Source organism: Embiotoca jacksoni, unplaced genomic scaffold, assembly GCF_022577435.1.
Source record: "Embiotoca jacksoni isolate LCO1_2020_lvr unplaced genomic scaffold, fEmbJac1.0.p SCAF_5, whole genome shotgun sequence".
Classification (NCBI taxonomy): domain Eukaryota; kingdom Metazoa; phylum Chordata; class Actinopteri; family Embiotocidae; genus Embiotoca; species Embiotoca jacksoni.
Window position 1 is genome coordinate 242,375 of NW_027185403.1, and position 17,802 is coordinate 260,176.

A 17,802-nucleotide genomic window follows, 5' to 3' on the forward strand; every position below is an offset into this window, starting at 1 on the left:
CTTATGAAAGCCACAGCATGTCTGAAAAAGCTCCCCCCCCGGGTTGTTTTGAGTTGATGATGTATCTTCGAACATAACATGAAATGATTTGACTAGTGGTTTTGCTTTTTTTTTTTTTTAATTTTAATTTTTTTTTATTATTATTATCATTAAACACGAGATACAAATTAAAAAGATGACCTTGAAACACACGTGATGCCGCGGGAGAGTTCTCTGCCCTATCTTCTTTCAATCAATCAAGTTAATCTGAAATGTTCTACGCTGGTTTAGTTCATCAGACACAGGGAGAGAAGCAGCTGACACTCTTGAGAGACTCGAAAGGCGTCACGAGCTTGTTCTCTAATCTTTGTCCATAATTACAGGCCGTACCTCCTCTGTCATCTAATCTGCCATCGCTCTATTGATTGCCCTTGTTCACAAGCAAAAAGTGGGTCACTTTGCGTGCCTCCCGTTTCACTCAGATGTATTGATTGCTTTGTGGGTTTTTTGACGAGAAGGTCACCGATTTAAGGCCCCAGACCGGCTGGTGAAGACTTTTGCTGATGTGCAACACTCCTCTTGAGTCCCTAAAGTTAAATATCTGTCGGTAAATATTTTGCTGCCCTCGTTCCACATCTGCACGGAGCATATTTAGCCCAGCTGAAGATAGGTTTTTTTTGGTTTTTTTTGTAATGGGCAGCTTCCCAGCTGAAGTGGGAAGTTTTTATTTGTCGGACAGCACTGCGAGTCATTTTAAAAGCGTCGCATTAGGTGTTACTCGGATTTCGCCTTGTATCCCGCACTATTCAGGGATGTTCTTGGAGAACAAAATAGGACTGTTTAATGGATAGGACGGAGGCTGGTGTCTCTCCTCTGTCCAGGGGATGGTTCTAATTGGGTCATGCAGGCTGAGCTGGTTTCCTAGTTTTCTGAGTTGGGGCACTGGGGAGCTGGACTCTTTCTGACTGTCGAGGGAGCGAGTGCAACCTGCGCCGGCTGACTGACGGTCGTGCGGCAACAGCGTGAGACCGGTTCACGGAAACGGATCGTGCTCATTTTCTTTCCCGGGGTCTCGGCTCGCTCTCGTCCATTGGACAGGATGGAGAACACGCTGTGGCTCCTAGTGTCGGCAATGTTGGTCAGTCGGTGTACAACTGGCAGAAATATCCCAACAACCATTGGCTGTATTGCCATGAAATTTAATATTGGCGTTTAGAAGATGAAACCCACTGGATTTGGTGATCTTGTGACTTTTACTCTTGAACCAACACAAAGTTTACATTTGTGTTATTTAGTCAAATGACTCGGCTGTTGGTTGGATTGCAGTGAAATTTGTTTGAAATGTGCATGACCCCCGTAACTGTTATTAATTTGGTCCCTTTGCTTAATGACCAAATCTGTGGAAAAGCTCAGCTGTACTTTAGTTTGGATTAGTAAAACTTTGCTTGCTAACATGCCAGACTCCGATTATACACATGGTAGATGTATTAACTGCTAAAAATCAATATGTTAGTACAGCCATTGTGAAACATTGCTCTGTTTCATATTGTGTTTGTATATTAAATTTGACTGTTTTCCTATTCGTCCTTGGCCTGAAATGTATATTTCATGTTTGATCCATGCCTTTCGGAGCTAATCTGTCTTCATCCTTCTAGATTTGGATTCCCTGCCAACATTTACTGAGATTGTTCAGCTTTAATTCAGCTTGTTCAGCATAAGTTCAACAATGAAAAATGACAGCCTCTTGAATCAGGGAGAGTGATATACCTCGGCTATTGTCTGGTTTCATAAAAAAACAAAACAAAAAAAAAAAAACTTTCGGTTGCAAAGTAAAAGGTAAAATGATTTGTCTTTTTTTTTTTTTTTTTTTGCTCTGCAAAGAAGCAGATGACTCGTATCCAGCATGAATGGAGGCTTTTAGAACTGAGTGGGATGGCTTTCATTGTGTCACACTCACACTCTGTCGTATACATAACTCTATGCCCACTCACCCCAACATTCCTCAACCTCTCAATCCCCATCCCATTCAGACATCAGTGTACACACACGCACACACACACACACACACACACACACACACACACACACACACACACACACACACACACACACACACACACACACGCCCCAACAACAATGCATGCTGTCACCACACTCTGGAAAGTGACACAATCAAGCCTCAGCTGACTGGCCTGCATGATGCAGCATGCCATCAGTGCATTTTTGTCATATTAGAGTAAATTTGAAAGGTTTTTTTTGTTTGTTTTTTTTGGTCATCTTTGCTGTGCAGCAACAGAAAACATTATTTAATTCCATGAATTCTATTGATTATATTTGTAAAGATTTGTTTTATTTTTTTAAGTTACAATTTACCGATTTTTTTTATTTTTTTTATTTTAAAATCACCCGGGTTGGTGGAATTTTTCTATTTTGCTTGTTTTCCTAAGATTTGTATTAAACTTTCAAGTCTTTCAAGAAGTTAATCGGAGTAGAAATATCCTTCGAATGGAAATGCAACAGCTGTCTGTTATAAACAGAAGAACCTGCAGGATAGACAACATGTGTGTTCCTTCCCCCCTGAGCCACCATCTCTTCCTCTTATTTGGTATTCAGCTAAAACCATTAGCCGGATATTTGCATGAGAATAAGCGTCTGAGCTTTTTTTTCTCTTTCTCACGTTTTGTCATGCTTGATCTTCTGTTCGAAACTAATTTCCCCACATCGGAGTAAAGGCTACATCTCGGTGTAGTTCTATCAGATAGAGACAGAAAAGGGGCCCCGGTGGTAAACTAGAAAGATCTATTTACTTAGAGGGATAAATATGGCTTGAACGTGGTTGGTTGCCAGGACCCGAATTTGAATTCTCACTCTTCGTGTCTAAAAAGAGACTGGAATTTATAGGATTGTTTTTCTAAAACAGGGAATCCTTAGAATACAACTTTAGGTGGTCTGATCTATGCTACAAGTTTGATGATCTCCTGTCATCAATCTGCATCTTGTCGAAGAATTCACTGCCGAGCGGGAAGTTGAATTGGCAGGATCGGAAGCACGCGTCTCTGTAAGTACAGTGTCAGCAGATGTTAAGTAGTAAACCTGTCTGTCGAATTAGTCCCACAGTGTCTTGTTGCACCTACAGTTGCTTCATGAGCATGTGTGAAGTGGAGGGGAGTTAACAGAGCGTCACTCCTTTCCTGCTTTTATCACTTTCTCTTCGTTTGAGCAAGGAAAGATGAAATGGCCCGTTAACTTTATACCAACTACTGTACCAGCACTAAGTGCGGCTGAATTGAAATTTAATTTGCTTGAGCATGAGGAAATGTTAAGATGAATTATCTGAAATATTGTTTTCATAAACACAATGTTGTGCACAGCAGTGATCCAACTTATTCTCGTATTATGTGCTTCATTTGTTGTTATGTATGCCTGATTTGAAGTATGTCTTTTTTAGGATCAAAGAAAAACTTTTTATATTTTATGATACTTACGACATCAACAGCAAAGTGAGCTGAACAAAAGAATTGTTTAATCAGTGAAAGAGTAATAAAATCACCAGGACAGAATCCATAAATAGCTCCACCTGCTGTCCAGAAATTTAAACCCTAAGGATACAAATGACACTATATTCGCTGCACTTTTTCATTTAGACCATTCTCTTGGTAGTCGAGCTGAAACTGACAGCTCAGCACTAGATTACAAGAGGTGGTCAGATAAGATCAAGACCATTTCAAGATATCATAACAAAAGAAGATCTTGCAGATTATCACTTTGGAGAAATGAAACTTGGTTCTTTGGTGGCAGTTAACAGCCCACTTTGGCTCAGACAATCAGATTGGGACCACTATAAAGTGTTTTATTATATTTTAGTTTTTTTTTTTTTTTTTTTTACTGTATCCCTCACCCTTTGTGTAAGACCTCAAAGTTAAGTGACGTTAGTAGTTTTAGTAGGATGGGCAAGGCCAAGCAAAACAGCAGAAACTTCAAATTTTCCAACCATTGACATGGTTCAATTATTCTTTTAGACACGCAACAATATGTCCACTTAACATTTTTTTAGCCATGCATGCATATTCTTGCAAATGTTTGTATAATTTTTGAGTCACTATGGAAACAAAGCCACTGAGTGAAATTCGTTTGAAGGTGTCGGTTTATGTTTGACGCGACAGACTTGAGGCGCCACCAGGAAAAACAAAAAGTCATTAAAATTCTTATTCATGTTCCCTTTTTCAATCAAAATATGGTTAGAATTACACAAGACCACCGCCTCATCATTGATAACTGGTAAAACAGCTAAAAGAAACTGCAGGAGACCAGTCCTAAAGGAGCTGTCAGTTGTTTGTTGCTCGGTAGCTGGAGCCTGCCACTGCCACTGCGGCGTGGTAAGAAGTTCAGATTTCCACTGGGCGCAGTCACGCTGAAAATCTAAGCACTCACTGTGGTGAAGGGGATAAAAGCATTCGCTAAATGGCGTATGTTTGACTTGTACAGTAGGAGTCCTGTTCTCTCCTGCGGCAGCAGGTCAGCCTCTGTAACAACAGCAGCAGGCAGAGGTCTCCTCCAGCTCCTTCAGACCTGGACCGCTGCCAGCTCTGCAATTCAGGCAACCTGTTTGTTAAATGTTGGCACCAATTTAATTTTGGCAGGGCATCTAGCATTTCTCATTGATGCACTAACCCCATGTACGCCGAGCGTTATGGAGCGCGTGTCCAGCTGACCGAAGTGGACCCTTTTGTTCTTGTTGTTTTTGTTACGTTCATGGGAATTGCGTTGACTCATAAGCTCTCGACTCTTCAAATCTCTTATATGCATGCAATTAGATATGATTAGACAGATTTCTTTTGCTTTGCTGGATGTATTGACATTTTGTGACAATCTTTGGATTGATCCTCACCTTCTGTTTCTGACCCAACTTTCCATCTTTTCATTCTTAAAGTAGATTCGCATGTACGGTTAGCTCAAGGCCTTTCATCACAATCCAACCAAACAACCTCCTACCGGTAGGATACTTTTCTTTTTGATTAAGCAATCGTTGACGCAACCTGATATAAAAGTTCCCAGAAGGGAAGAACACAATTTTAAAGAAAAGTAGATGATGTATATTCTGTGACCCTATCTGACACGTTTTAGCCGCATTGAGGCGTAGATATATTGACATTAAGTATTAAGTATTTTACAAATAAGTCACTTAATATTTACTTAAGAACTCCCATTGCACCATTTAAACTAGTCTTAAAAATTGCTGTAGTATAATATTTAAGGTAGAATAATCATGTATTTTTCATAATGGTAACAGCATAATTGGTACTGTTTTACTAATGTACTGGTTATATGAAATACCACATAGCCTACTAGAGCTCATGCTTAACCAACACGTGGTTCCAGATAATACAGTTGCCATTATGCAATACGTCAGGTTTCCTTGATCAAAACACTTGCAGCTCTCACACTCCTGGTCCCAATAGTTAAGAGTGTCAAGTAAATACCTACAGTGGAATATCTTAGCTAACAGTACTGGTCTTGAGTGCTGTTATCCCCATCAGCTTGCTGGTAGCAAGGGATAAACTTTAATCCCGACTAATCTTGCCATCTGCACCTCCCTCCTTTTGGGGGCAAACCTGCCAGCTCCCCTTGGTGGCCTCGGACCAACTGTGACACCGTCATTAAAGGAACACAGGATGCTTATCTGCGTGTAGTACCTTGACACCTTGACCTTGTCCTTTTGACATTGTCGTCGCAATGTAATGTTGGACTCTTGCAAATATGAAAGAATAATCCGATATATCTCTGTGTTACCTGTGTGGGTCAGTTGAAAATTTGAATAAGATCAGACTTGATTGGTCACAGGAGAGAAATTGAGCAAGTTTCACAGGTATGACCGTCATTGAAAAGTTATTTTATGTTAACATTTATAAAACCGAGCTATGCAAGTATTAGTTTTGCAAATCATTTTGGTCATAAAAATTTCACAGCACTCTTCAAAATTATCAAATGAATTTTGTCCCCTTCAAATAAGCTGGTGTTGGTTGAAGTGACTGAGAAATGTAGCATATGTTGCCATTCAGACCTGCACATGTTCCAATAAACACCTCTGAAAATTGACTTATTGCAGTGATTAAAGTATCAGCATTGTGTACAACACAATTTTCCCAAACGTGTTCTTTATTGGCATTTAAAATAATAACAGTGACACTCTCAACTAAACTATCTCACCCCGACTGCAGCTTCCAAAGAATTTAGGCAGTGCACTCTGTTATTTTTGTTCTCTTTGAAAGCTACAGTATTGGTCCAGAGATTCTTTCTTTAAAAAGAAAACCTGAACCCCCTGGGGAGAGGCACAATGGCAGGATTTCTGTGCATTGGGGGTAAGGAGGAAAGCCTGGCTCCACTGCTTCCTTTTCCTAATGGGAGCTCACTGCTAACTTGGACTGACAAACGCCCATGTTCCCTGGGGTTGACAAAGGGGGCTTAGGTTTGGGGAAACTGTCAAGAGAACAGGGATTCCTTTACCTTCCACTTCCACATTTAAAAAAAAATGTAATCCTTAGTATAGAAAAGAGAGGGTAGGGGGTTATCTCTGAGCTTTAAAATCATTAATGCCTTGTCTAAAATGTCACTCACCTCGTAGTGTCCTCAAGGTCAATGGCTAACCCATGTTTGTACATTATGGCTATGGTTCATTTCTCAAATATGGTGCATGTATGTAACGATAGAGCAGCTAAACCCGATTTATTTGCACATTTGAATTGAAATAAAATTGCTTTAAATCTATTAATTAATGCCAACCATGGTAAAACTACAGTTTCATTTATTTCACCTGTAAATAGAATTAAACATAATACAATCTGCATATTTTTTTAAAGTTTAAAATGTCTTTTTACTTTTGATAAATTTAAAACAACAAGAAGTATTTCAGCAGAAAGGAAACCATTTTCTGATTGGCAAGAATATTTCACGTTTTATTTCATTTCGATCCTACGTATTTCTGAACATTGCACCACAGGTGCATATTGAGTTGAGGAATGCTAGTAGCCTGCTATGTTGAAGATGTAATGGAAACCAAATTGTAATTGAATTTGGTGTCGAGTTGCTTGTCAAGTGGATGTTTTATCACGAGTACACTTTTGGCCAAAGAGTGTCTCGCACTTCCAACACTTGTGAGAGCAGAGGCCATTGCAAACAAGCCGATTAACCCCCATTGTGCCTCGGTGTTGACACTGTATGTCAGTGAAGCTTCTGATTAGTTCGGTCTTGCTGAGGACAAAACACCGAAACAAAAGGAGGAGAGGGCATGTCTGAACGCACTACGTGACGGAGGACGGGATCTTATCACTTTGAAAGTGTAGAAAGGTTTTGGTTTGTTTTGGCTGCGATACAGAACTCCCTCTTAAAATGACATCATGGAGATTAATCGAGTTGTTATCATTCCTCTTCTATTTACCGAGATCCAAGGTTTGTTGCCTGGATACAGTACTGAGCTTTGTGCTCATAACACGCACATTCTGCAGAATGCTTTATTGCTTAGAAAACAACAACGTGAGAATTTATGACCTGTGGTAATCAACTAATTAAATGATGTATCTTACCATTGCAGGAGGGACTTGTGGCTTCTCACATTAGCACCAGCGTAGGTGCTGTGTCAATGAGCAATGCCACGTCAATTTATTTCACATATTTAAAAAAAAAATCCTAAGGGAAAATTTTGTAGAATTTTTGAATTAAATTGAATCATAAAATTTGAATAGTTTGTATCGTCCTGTCTTTTTCTCAACCACCACCAAATAGTTACCACTATCAGAAGATTACAGTAATGCACCTAAAAGCTGTTTTCCAACCACCATTAAGTAACAACAGAACAAGAATAAGAACAAGTTAATACTGGGAGAAAAAAAAAAAACTGTTCTGCAAACGGGAGAAATGTGCAAAAATTCTAAAATTAGCAGTGTGAACCCTGCCAAGTAAAGCTTGCATATCATAAGTCTATCAAAATGCACAACTAACCAAGCGAGACGGTCCATCTCATGCGTTTGTGCACGTGAAGCAGTGAAAGAATAGCAGGGGAGTCTTCGAATAATAGTCTAATAGTTCCCAGTAAATATGGATTAGTATTTTGCCTTTAAATGCCCATCCCTCATGTGTTTGACATTGAAACCTAAATGGGGCTCTGTGCTCAATGAGAGCACCTATTAAAAGCTGGCGTCAAGATGTCCATCCAACCAGGTCAAGATCGGGGCGCCTGCTTGTCTATCTGACATGCGGCTCACAGTGTGGCCGCCGGTTATATGTTGCCCTCGGCTTCAGGAGAACGGTAGTAGGCAGGATATTGGAGACTAGAGGAGGCCCCCTGAAAAAGCCCCACTGCTTAGGAAGCTTAGATCGGAGGGCCGGTGTCGACACGGAGGCTCTTTGTTTCTGATCTCACAGCGCTGTGGGGGGTTGTCTCTAAAATCCGAGTAGGTGTGGGATGTATGGGACGGTGAGGCGTCGCTGTGCTTTGCATTGGTTGGTTAATGTGTAAACCCAACACCACCACTTGTTGTTTTAAAACTCTGTCATCCAGGGTCTGGTTTTTTTTGTTGTTTTTTTTTAAAGCAAAGGAAATTCATCAGGCATATAACAGTTGTCGTTCATCAAGAGACATCAGCCGCACCTGTTCATCTGATGAATTATTCATCTGCTGAATTAAGTTTTTCACGGGAAGGAAAACTTTCCCCCCCCCCCAACTTTCTTTCTCTTCACAGTGCTCTTTTATACATTCATTCACACTTTCATTTCCTGTCTAACTTCACGGAAATTGTGTGTGGGATGATCTGGGTTAGCAGAATGGGGATTTGTAACTGCGCACCGAGGGTAATGGCTAAATTGAAGAGGCGGCATTTGTGCCACCGTGGGGAGTTCGGAGGACCCGGGAGTGTGCGAGTAGACACACACATGTTCAAGCCAGCAGGGGGCGACATGGTGAGGGCTCGGTGTGTCCCTTTCCCCCAAAAAACTGGACAATCAAAGGGACCAGGACTATTTATGACACCGACTGGACTCAACATCTTGAATCTCAAGTTGCGAATTTCAGTGATGATTGTAAACGCAACAGAAATTTGGCCAAACTTCATCATTTGAAAACGCATCCAAAAGCAGATTTTACATTTACAGACAAAAAAAAGCGACTATTTCACTCAACCCTGTTTATCTTAAAATGAGAGCAATTTTTGCAACTGACCGAGCGAAACTGTTCCACGTGAACAGAACCGTTGTGGAACTATTCCATCTACTTCTGAAAAGATTGGACTTTGATGAGCTTTCTCCTGATGGACGACTTCCACACCGCATTGAGGATCGTTTTCTCTTCGTGTGGCCTGGTATTTTGTTCTCATGCCTCGCCGGTGACAGAATAAAATTTGGATGAATAAAGCGAGCAGTTGTCAGGATAAAACATTTCTCTGACTTTTTATACCGATAAGAGACTTGTATTTTTATATAAACAGTCTCTCCGAGTGCAAGTGAACCTCCTGTTAAATTCCAAAGTTCGAGCCTCGCACTGAATTTCCACATTACAGCCGTGAGAGTGACGCTTTTCACACCGTGGACATGGTGTTGGCGAAGGAGCGGTCTTTCCAAAAACTCATTGTAGATCGGCCAAGTGCTGATTTGGAGAGAGTTGTTCACAATGTGGCAGTAAGCTCGGTCTTTAAAAAAAAAAAAAAAAAGTAACTGCTCGCTGCCCTGTTAGGTGGTTTGGACAAAATACTGGAAGACATACTCTTCATTAGCACTAAATGTATTTTGTCAGCGTTGGTTAAACTATGATTGCTTTCAATTTTACATCTCAAAACGCTAAACCGTCGTGACACTTTGGATAGGATATTATATTTCGCTCATGAATAGAATAAAGCGTGGCTGCAACCGCTCCGACCACATTCCTGCTCAAACGGGAATGCAACATTTTCTGACATTCATACGTGCCTTGGCGAGCAAACCCGTAGCTGTCACCCGTCACCCGGCAGCTAAAACAGGGCGCTAGAATCGACTTCCACCCGCCCGTCACCTCGCACCTCGCATCACGTCTGACCCCGGGCCTGGTTTTCTTCGTCCTGTTTTAGCACCTTCACGTCGTCTTTCCTCTCTTTTTTTAAAATTTTTTTTTATCCCTGACTGCCAAGAAATCCCAAGGCCAAAAAAATACTCCCTTCTTCTCACTCAAGTGGGCTCAAGGCCTCACCGAGCGCTGGGAGGAAAAAAGTTGGGAGGGAAATGGGGTGGAAGTGAGTTAGCACCAATGGGGGGGGGGGGGGGCAAGAGTGGAGTTAATCCACAACCCAAACATTGTTCCATCATCTAATCAGGGTGGAAATGGGACGGACCGGCTGGAATACTAACATTTAGCTCAGGGCTAGGCCATTTCAGTTGCAGGAAATTTGGCTTGTTTAATCAGAGGGGCTTATCGGGAGTCGAGGGGGAACGGGAGACATAAAGAAGGGGAGCCGGGCGTTGGAATTCGGACCGCTCGAGCTCTTAGGAAAACAAGTTTGGAGGAGAGCAGTCCCCTCTGGTTGAATGCCAGGAGTTTAGTTTGAATGTATAGTTACGTGGTCGAAGACTGGCTGGCTGGCGCCGGTTAGCAATGTCAGAAAGTACATTTTACTTTTGCATTTTTTTTAAAATGTTCTGTTCTAGTTTGGCTTTAAACAAACCCGCCCTGTTCTTATTCACATATAAATATACAATAGCAACGGCCAAGCCTGAGTAGAAACGACGCTGTCTGGCATGTGAATGGATGCAGTGTGGGAGTGTGTGGCACACTTGCTAAGCTGTTTTAGCCTCATTGAGTATATTAATCACCGGCACAATGCTAAATATGCAGCCCTAAAGACAAGTGTTGACGCCGTGGGTTAGGTTTGAATCCGTTTGGTGTTATTTCAGCAGCGTCTTATGGACGTAACCTGTATTTTGTTTATATTCCCCCTGCAGCGTTTGCCTGGCTTTGTGTACAGCTATGCTGAAATGCTTAAAATGATAGGTTTATCCAAAAAATAATATAACAGGCCAAGCAATGTGTATTTTTCCTCATATAAAGCATCTTATCCCCTTTGGGGAATTGTAACCTTCAGTGTTTTTCTGAGCTTAAAAAAATTGACTTTACTCATCTTTGTGGCATTTTGGTGCCGAGTCAGAGCTGTCATAATCATGAAATTCTGTTTTTGTTGAGCTGTTTGTCATCATGCGTCGCATGAATGCTGTTTTGCTGTGTTTAGAGCAGTGATGTGGCCGGCTAAGAGTGAATTCATTTATCGCTGATTTATATCCAATTTCAGACACACTTTTGCACTTTGCGCTGCTTTTTCAAGTTCACGTGTAAATGTCTTCTTAAAAAAAATAACTGCTGCACATATCTCAATACTGAACTGTAATTGTAGTATTACGTGTAGTATTCTTTTGTATACTAGTATATATATACTTCAGGACAAATTTAAACCTAAGAACACTAAAATGTACTGTACATAAAAGTAATTGTGAACTGCAGTAGTTTATTATTCTCATTAATCACTCTCCTGTTGTCCAGGATTTATGGAGAGGTCTGTTTTAGCTCCAATGTCTTCTCCATGAACTCAAACATACTTCAAAAAAAATGTCTCTACTTTTTGCTTCACAAAAGAATTATTCTGCAATACTTCACTGTTACATAATACATTTTCAAACATCTAAAGACCTGTGACTTTTCAATCCTGAGATTTATTGCTTGAAATCTTTTTTTTTTGTTGCTTCAGCATATTACTGCAGCTGTACTCTCTTCACAGTGAGGATTCAACATTAGAGTGCGTGAAGAAAAATATACACTTTGATATCAAAAGAATGCCTTTTTTTTTTTTTTTCTTCCTTTTCTGGAAACATTTGAAAGCTGACCTTATTGTTTAGTTTCAAGCTTCCTCAAATGATGAGTTCATGCGAACGCCGGCGACGTCCATTGAGCTTTTCATCTTTCATGTGAAAGGAAGCGCAGATCAAGAACTGCTTCAAAAGCTAAATCGAAAAAAAATCGAACTAACGGCCTTCTGGGAAATCCATTGAGAACCGCTGAAACGCAACAAAGAAAAAAATATTTTGTCTTCCGCTTGTTGCTTAAAATGAAGAAATGCATACATACAGAAGTGAACAGTTTCCTTAACACGGCGTGTAGTTGGTTATGTCACTGAATAAAAAAGATTTTAACACCACAGTTTTGCTTTCTTTCCAACAGGCACCACGTGTCAGAACCTCCTTTTAAAGGACGAACTTCAAGTATCAACGGGCGTTATTTTGAACGTGCCGCTTGCAAACCGAGCAGTAGCTGGTTTGTTACCTCACGTGCCCTTTTTTTCCTGTAAGAAAGGCGAAGGATCGAAGGACGCGGTGCTGTAATTTGACATGTGAACTTGTGTCCCATCGAAGCATCGTCGGTATCGATGCGCCGCATGTGCTCTCCTCTCTCACGAGAAGTATTTGATTCATTGCTCTGTCGAAGTGAGACGCAAGAAGCTGAGCCGAGTCCGGAAAACGTCTCTCGCTCCCCACTCTCCTCCGCTCGTCTTTGGGAATTACTGTCACGCAGTGTTTGGTTGAATATGACAGCTTGTGTGTGTGTGTGTGTGTGTGTGTGTGTGTGTGTGTGTGTGTGTGTGTGTGTGTGTGTGTGCGCGCGTGCGCCAGCCCCCATTTCTTTCCAATTGAGATCAGGTGACATGTAAGTAGGGCTGACTTATATGGACAATATATATCACAATATGTTTCGCAGATGACAGGTGCTTTCGCTAAATATTTAAACAATCTCTCCGTGTCTCCAGTACAACAGCATCTACGTTCAAATCAAATTGGATCTTTAGCAACAATATTAATTGAACTCTTGACAAGAACAACAGCTATTTCCATAAATGACGAGCAAATGTTTAATGTCAGAAGTTTGTAAATAGCAATTGTCTCCGATCATTTTTTTTTTTTTTTTTTTTGGTCAATTATCTGTCTTTTTGCTTTTGGTTTCATGTTTAGTTTAAGAGATAATATCTCTCTGTTTTTATATTTACTGGCTGTTTGTGTTAAAACAGCGAAATACTTTCCGTCCAATAAATTCACGTTTCTGTTGACATGTGGACGTTTTGGAAGAATTCAGTCACGTGATGCGAAACGTCCGTGCGGTCTCCGGCATTTCCAGCGTGAGCGCAAACAGCCCGACAGACGTTTCCTCAGAGCGGTTGGTACTGACAGACGGCGGTCCGGCCTCCAGAGCCCGAGGTGTGACATCGAAAACGGCTCCGCCGTGGAGAAAGGTGTTCCCGCAAGGCCCGCTGCAGACGACGGACCGCCGCCCCCCCCCCCCCCCCCCCCCCCCCCCCCCCCCCCCCGCCCCCTCGCGGTGCCGTTATTTGACCGTTTCCAATTTAACACGCGACTGACCGTTATTTTTCAAATTTGTTTTGCTGGTGATCATTTTCTTGCCGATTCCAGTCGTATTTTAATATTTGATTTGGCGTCCAGTTGCTCTGCAAGCGTTTTTTTTTTTTGCAGCTGCAGTCTGGTTTCATCTGAGCAGAAGAATAAGTTGCCTGAGTAGAAAGTTGTCCATGAGTAATCGGAGGTTGCGTAAGGTTTCCCCGCGCCAGATGACTCTCCCGGGAGTCTGTTGAACAGTTGGGATTTTTCTGACTAAATTGAAAGAGCGATGGTAAAAGTTTGTTTTTTTTTGCCTTGTTTAAATACATGAAAAGCAGCGAGAGCTACATCCCTCCTCACATTCATCACAATATGTTACAACGCAGACTTGAGTATCTGTTGATCCGTCGGCGCGGCAGGGTTCACGTGAGAGGTTGTTTCATCGCTGCTGCCTACAACCGTGTGGTTGGCACATGTGAGCAGTCAACTCGTTGTAATCCCGCACGAAAGGTCTTGCGTAACGTTCTGTCCCACATCATTGTCTTGCCGTTAGAAAATAATGTGATTGTTTTTGTCTTTTTTTTTAAATGACGTTCGCTCTTTTCTTCTGACAGAGGTCGTTATTCTTTTTTTTTTGTCTTCAGGGTGGTCTTTTAAAGATGTTAGCCATTACACTTTTTTTTTTTTTGGTCTATGAAACACGGTCGTCTATCGCAACGGATTGAGCCTTGACATACTCCGCTCTCATCAAATTTAGACTAGAAATATTTCCGTCAGAAGCTGCGGCCCTGCTTCGGGATTAGCCCGTTGCGCTCCGGTGCTGATTCCACTACATAATACCCCGTCAATTATATTCTATTAACTGTCATTACCTGCGACGATCCCTGTTTCGTGAGACTCTTTTGTTCATTGTTTCAGGCCCGGGCCGAGGCTCCGCTGTGGTTCGTAGCTCGACTCGATTGATTTCAAAACTCTAGCTGCTTCCTCGACGGCGTCCGTCTGAACTCCTGCCAACAAGAAGAAAAAAAAAAAAAAAAAAGGGTGGTTTTGTTGCATCCCGCAAACACGTGTTGACATCAAATGTCTCTGCTGATTTGGTTGTAGGCGCGTGGGCGTGTGAATGCATCTTTTATGTGTGGTCTTTGTGTGGGAGGTGGGGAGGGGGGGAGGGGGGGCGGGGGTCCATGAATCTGTGCGTTTGTATCAGTTGATAAAGTATCACCAGTCAAAGTTCAAAGCTCTGTGAACATGCTCGTTTGATCATCCTTGCATCTTGCTGTGTACACTCCCCTGGATGTCCTGGTGTTACTGCCCCCCCCTCCCTCCCCCCCACCCCCCCTCGGATCAGTCTGACATAATGAGAGGTTGGATCTGCAGCTGATTGTGGTGATTTAGCGGCGATCCGGAGAGGCATGATCCAATATTATCCCCAAATCTTACAAAGCCTCTGCCAAGTCATGGAAACCGCGTGATTGCATGCTAAAATTAAGCAAAGGAGGAAAAAGATACACAAACTGTTTCTGTTTTCCACACCCGCGTTGTCCCCGGATGCCTGGAAAGGAGAGTTTATAACATTTGTTTGTAGCTCATTCGTATTCATCAAAAAAAAAATAACAGAAGGAAGTCCCTAATCATGTATAAAGTATATATTTATGTCACATTTTGAAGCTCATTTTTAATATAACATGCTGTTCTGGCAGATATTGCTTCATAATTCTGTCGCTGTTCTCTGGTGGAAGGGGTTGCAGATTGTCTTTCTCAGAGACACTTCAGCGAGACGGAAAAGTCTTTTGTGTGGACTGATAGACTCCACAAGTCCCAGCTATTGGGAAACTGTTGGCTCAAAGCTAAAGCAATTGTTTTGAATGCTTTTAGAGCCCCATTAGACTTGGTTCAAAATTGGAGACATGAGTTATCGATGACTCGAATGCAGAGGAGAAACTTAAATTGTTATTATTATGAAGCTTCGACAATTATAAAGCTCAGACAACGACTGCGTCGGGATTGTGTGGGTGTGGTTTGATTAGACTTGATTGACAGTAATCTTAAATGAGCAAAAGGCCTCACAAATATCATCAGGTTTTATTTGACGTGTTACACCTGCACCTTTATCCTAACTGAGCCGCGACCTTTTCAAACCAGTGAGAAGAGCGCACCTGTCTCCGAACAACCCCCTCCCGTCCCCCATCCCCCTCTTTAGCTTCCCGTTGCCCTCTACCTCACAGAGTCTGTACGAATGCCAGCAGGCTGAGCACAGAGCGAAAAGCCCGTAATCCCAATAAAGGGAATCCCAATAAAGGGAATCCCCACGGTGGTGGCAGTGGTGGCAGCTTGTGAAAAGGTCTGGGTGATTGATCGTAAGCAGATAGCGCTCATGACTCCTGACCTATGGGTGAACTCGTTAAAGGGGACACCCCCCCCCCCCCCCCCAGCCAGAGGGCCCGATCATCTAAATAGTCACACGGTCCTAATTTCAATACTTTTGTTTGTCTTTGGACAATACTTTTTTTTTTTTTAATCAAATCCTATTACTCATACAACCAAAGATTGGATCTCTTTTTTTATGATGTTAAAAACTTTGCTGTCCGGACACATTAAAATTGATTTAGGTTCTGCAATACCGAACAAATGGAGCGTTTTTAATAGTTCCGTCTCGCTCGGAAGAGACACCAGACTGCACAAATCACACGGCAGCATTATTGTTTCTTTCTGTTCCTTCTTCCTCTCTGTAATAAAGCGTGTAATACTGCACGGCTAAGCTTGCACACTCTTGTTTTTGCACCGTTAATCAGAACCGGTAGTGTTTTCAGATTACGCCCTGTTGCCAAGTTGAATTAACAAGTTTACTTGGCTGCGGGCCACAAGACGTGTTTACATGTTTTCCTGAACTTTGAACGCACAGCGCCGGGTTCAGGCCGGATTATGCAACGCACTTAGGACGGCACCCTGTAAAAGAATAACCCGGTGTGAATGCGTGTGGCTACGGAGCAGAGCGAGCGCAGCGTGTGGGTCCCGGTAGCACATGTCTCTGTTTATGTTCTCCAGCCCTTCAGCTAGCAGCTGGCAGCTCTTTAACAGGCGGATCACACTTTTTTGGGCCTCGGGGCCTCGAAGGGAAGTCGTGCTCCACTCGCCCCAGTCATGGAAAAACCAGCACGTCTGCCAAACCTTTGAGTTATTAGTTGTTAGTTTGGGACAGGTAGCCGTCAAATGCGATCCGTTTCCACTGGCTGGCCGAGGGGATTGCAGTAAGCAGGTTTAGATGCGCTGATACAGTCATGGACCTGATGGTGGTTTGATGGAAGACCCCTTTTTGATACAGCTATTGTGTTTTGACTAAATCTGCTGCACCGGCTTTTCATTTTTCTCGGTAAACGTTATTTTCACTAAACTGTTTTGAAATTGTGGTCAGATATGATTTGACGTTAAAAGAAGACTTTTCTCATCGGGTCGATGTTTTGTTCTCTCAGAACATGAAAGCAACATCTCCTTGGAGTTTATTTTATTATTTCGTCAAAGTAAAAAAGAAAAAAAAGAAAAGTAGATTCACACACTACTGCTCCCTCAGGGGAAACTGAGTTTGATTCTTCAAAGTTCATTCATGCTTTTCTCAACCAATAAACTCTCTGTGTGGATACCAGAGTGATAGTGACGGGCGCCGCGGACGCAAATCCATGAGGATGACTTTGGTCTGAACATGAAGGGCTTTCCAAAAGGGAAGGAAGTGAACAAGAGGAAAAATAAAAGCCAACCGGCATCGTTTGATTGTTTGTGAAACAATGTGAGCGACATTCCACCAAAAAAAACCAAAAAAAAAAACAAAGGCGACACATTCCTGTTTTTAATTGAGCGCCCTCTTGTGACCCTGCAGCGGTTTGAAAACGCGTTCGGATCCAGACCTTTCCAGCTCTTTTAGGATTCATCTTTCCATTGAGGATTTTCTTTGATTTAAAAGTTTCCTTTTTCTTTTTTTCTGATAACAGCATCATATTCATCAGACTTGTTCATGTCCGAATGTTCGCTTTTGTGATCAGAAAATAGTCTGGCTGGTTTGTTTTGTATTTTTTCACATCTTTTTACGCAATTTTATGTTTCCGATTTAAGATTTTAACATCTCCTATTAATTACTTTATACTTTTTTTTTTTATTACCTGCAAGGTACACCTCTCTACAGATATTCATTGTGTTAAAATAACCTGAAGGGCTGGAGTACCATTTAAAAAAAAAATGTAATTACAGTGTAGTCTGTGAGTTACCCTTCCACACAAAAGTTATTAATAGAAAAAAAAAAAAAGTGAGTTTTCTGTCGTGTGTTTTCCTCAAAGTAAACGTTCCCTCTGGTCATACGGGAGTTTCATGTGCTCTTCAGCTCTGGACGACACTTATGAGAGCCACAGATATGTACATGAATCAAGGTCCTCGGCCGCTCAG

The 17,802-nt window shown here is 41.8% G+C and overlaps 1 protein-coding gene across 7 annotated transcripts in view; it reads left to right on the forward strand.

Annotated features, from left to right (window-relative positions):
- The window catches only part of limch1b (LIM and calponin homology domains 1b), an 83,484-nt gene that overhangs the window by 9,720 nt on the left and 55,962 nt on the right, over window positions 1-17,802 (forward strand). The window lies entirely within an intron of this gene.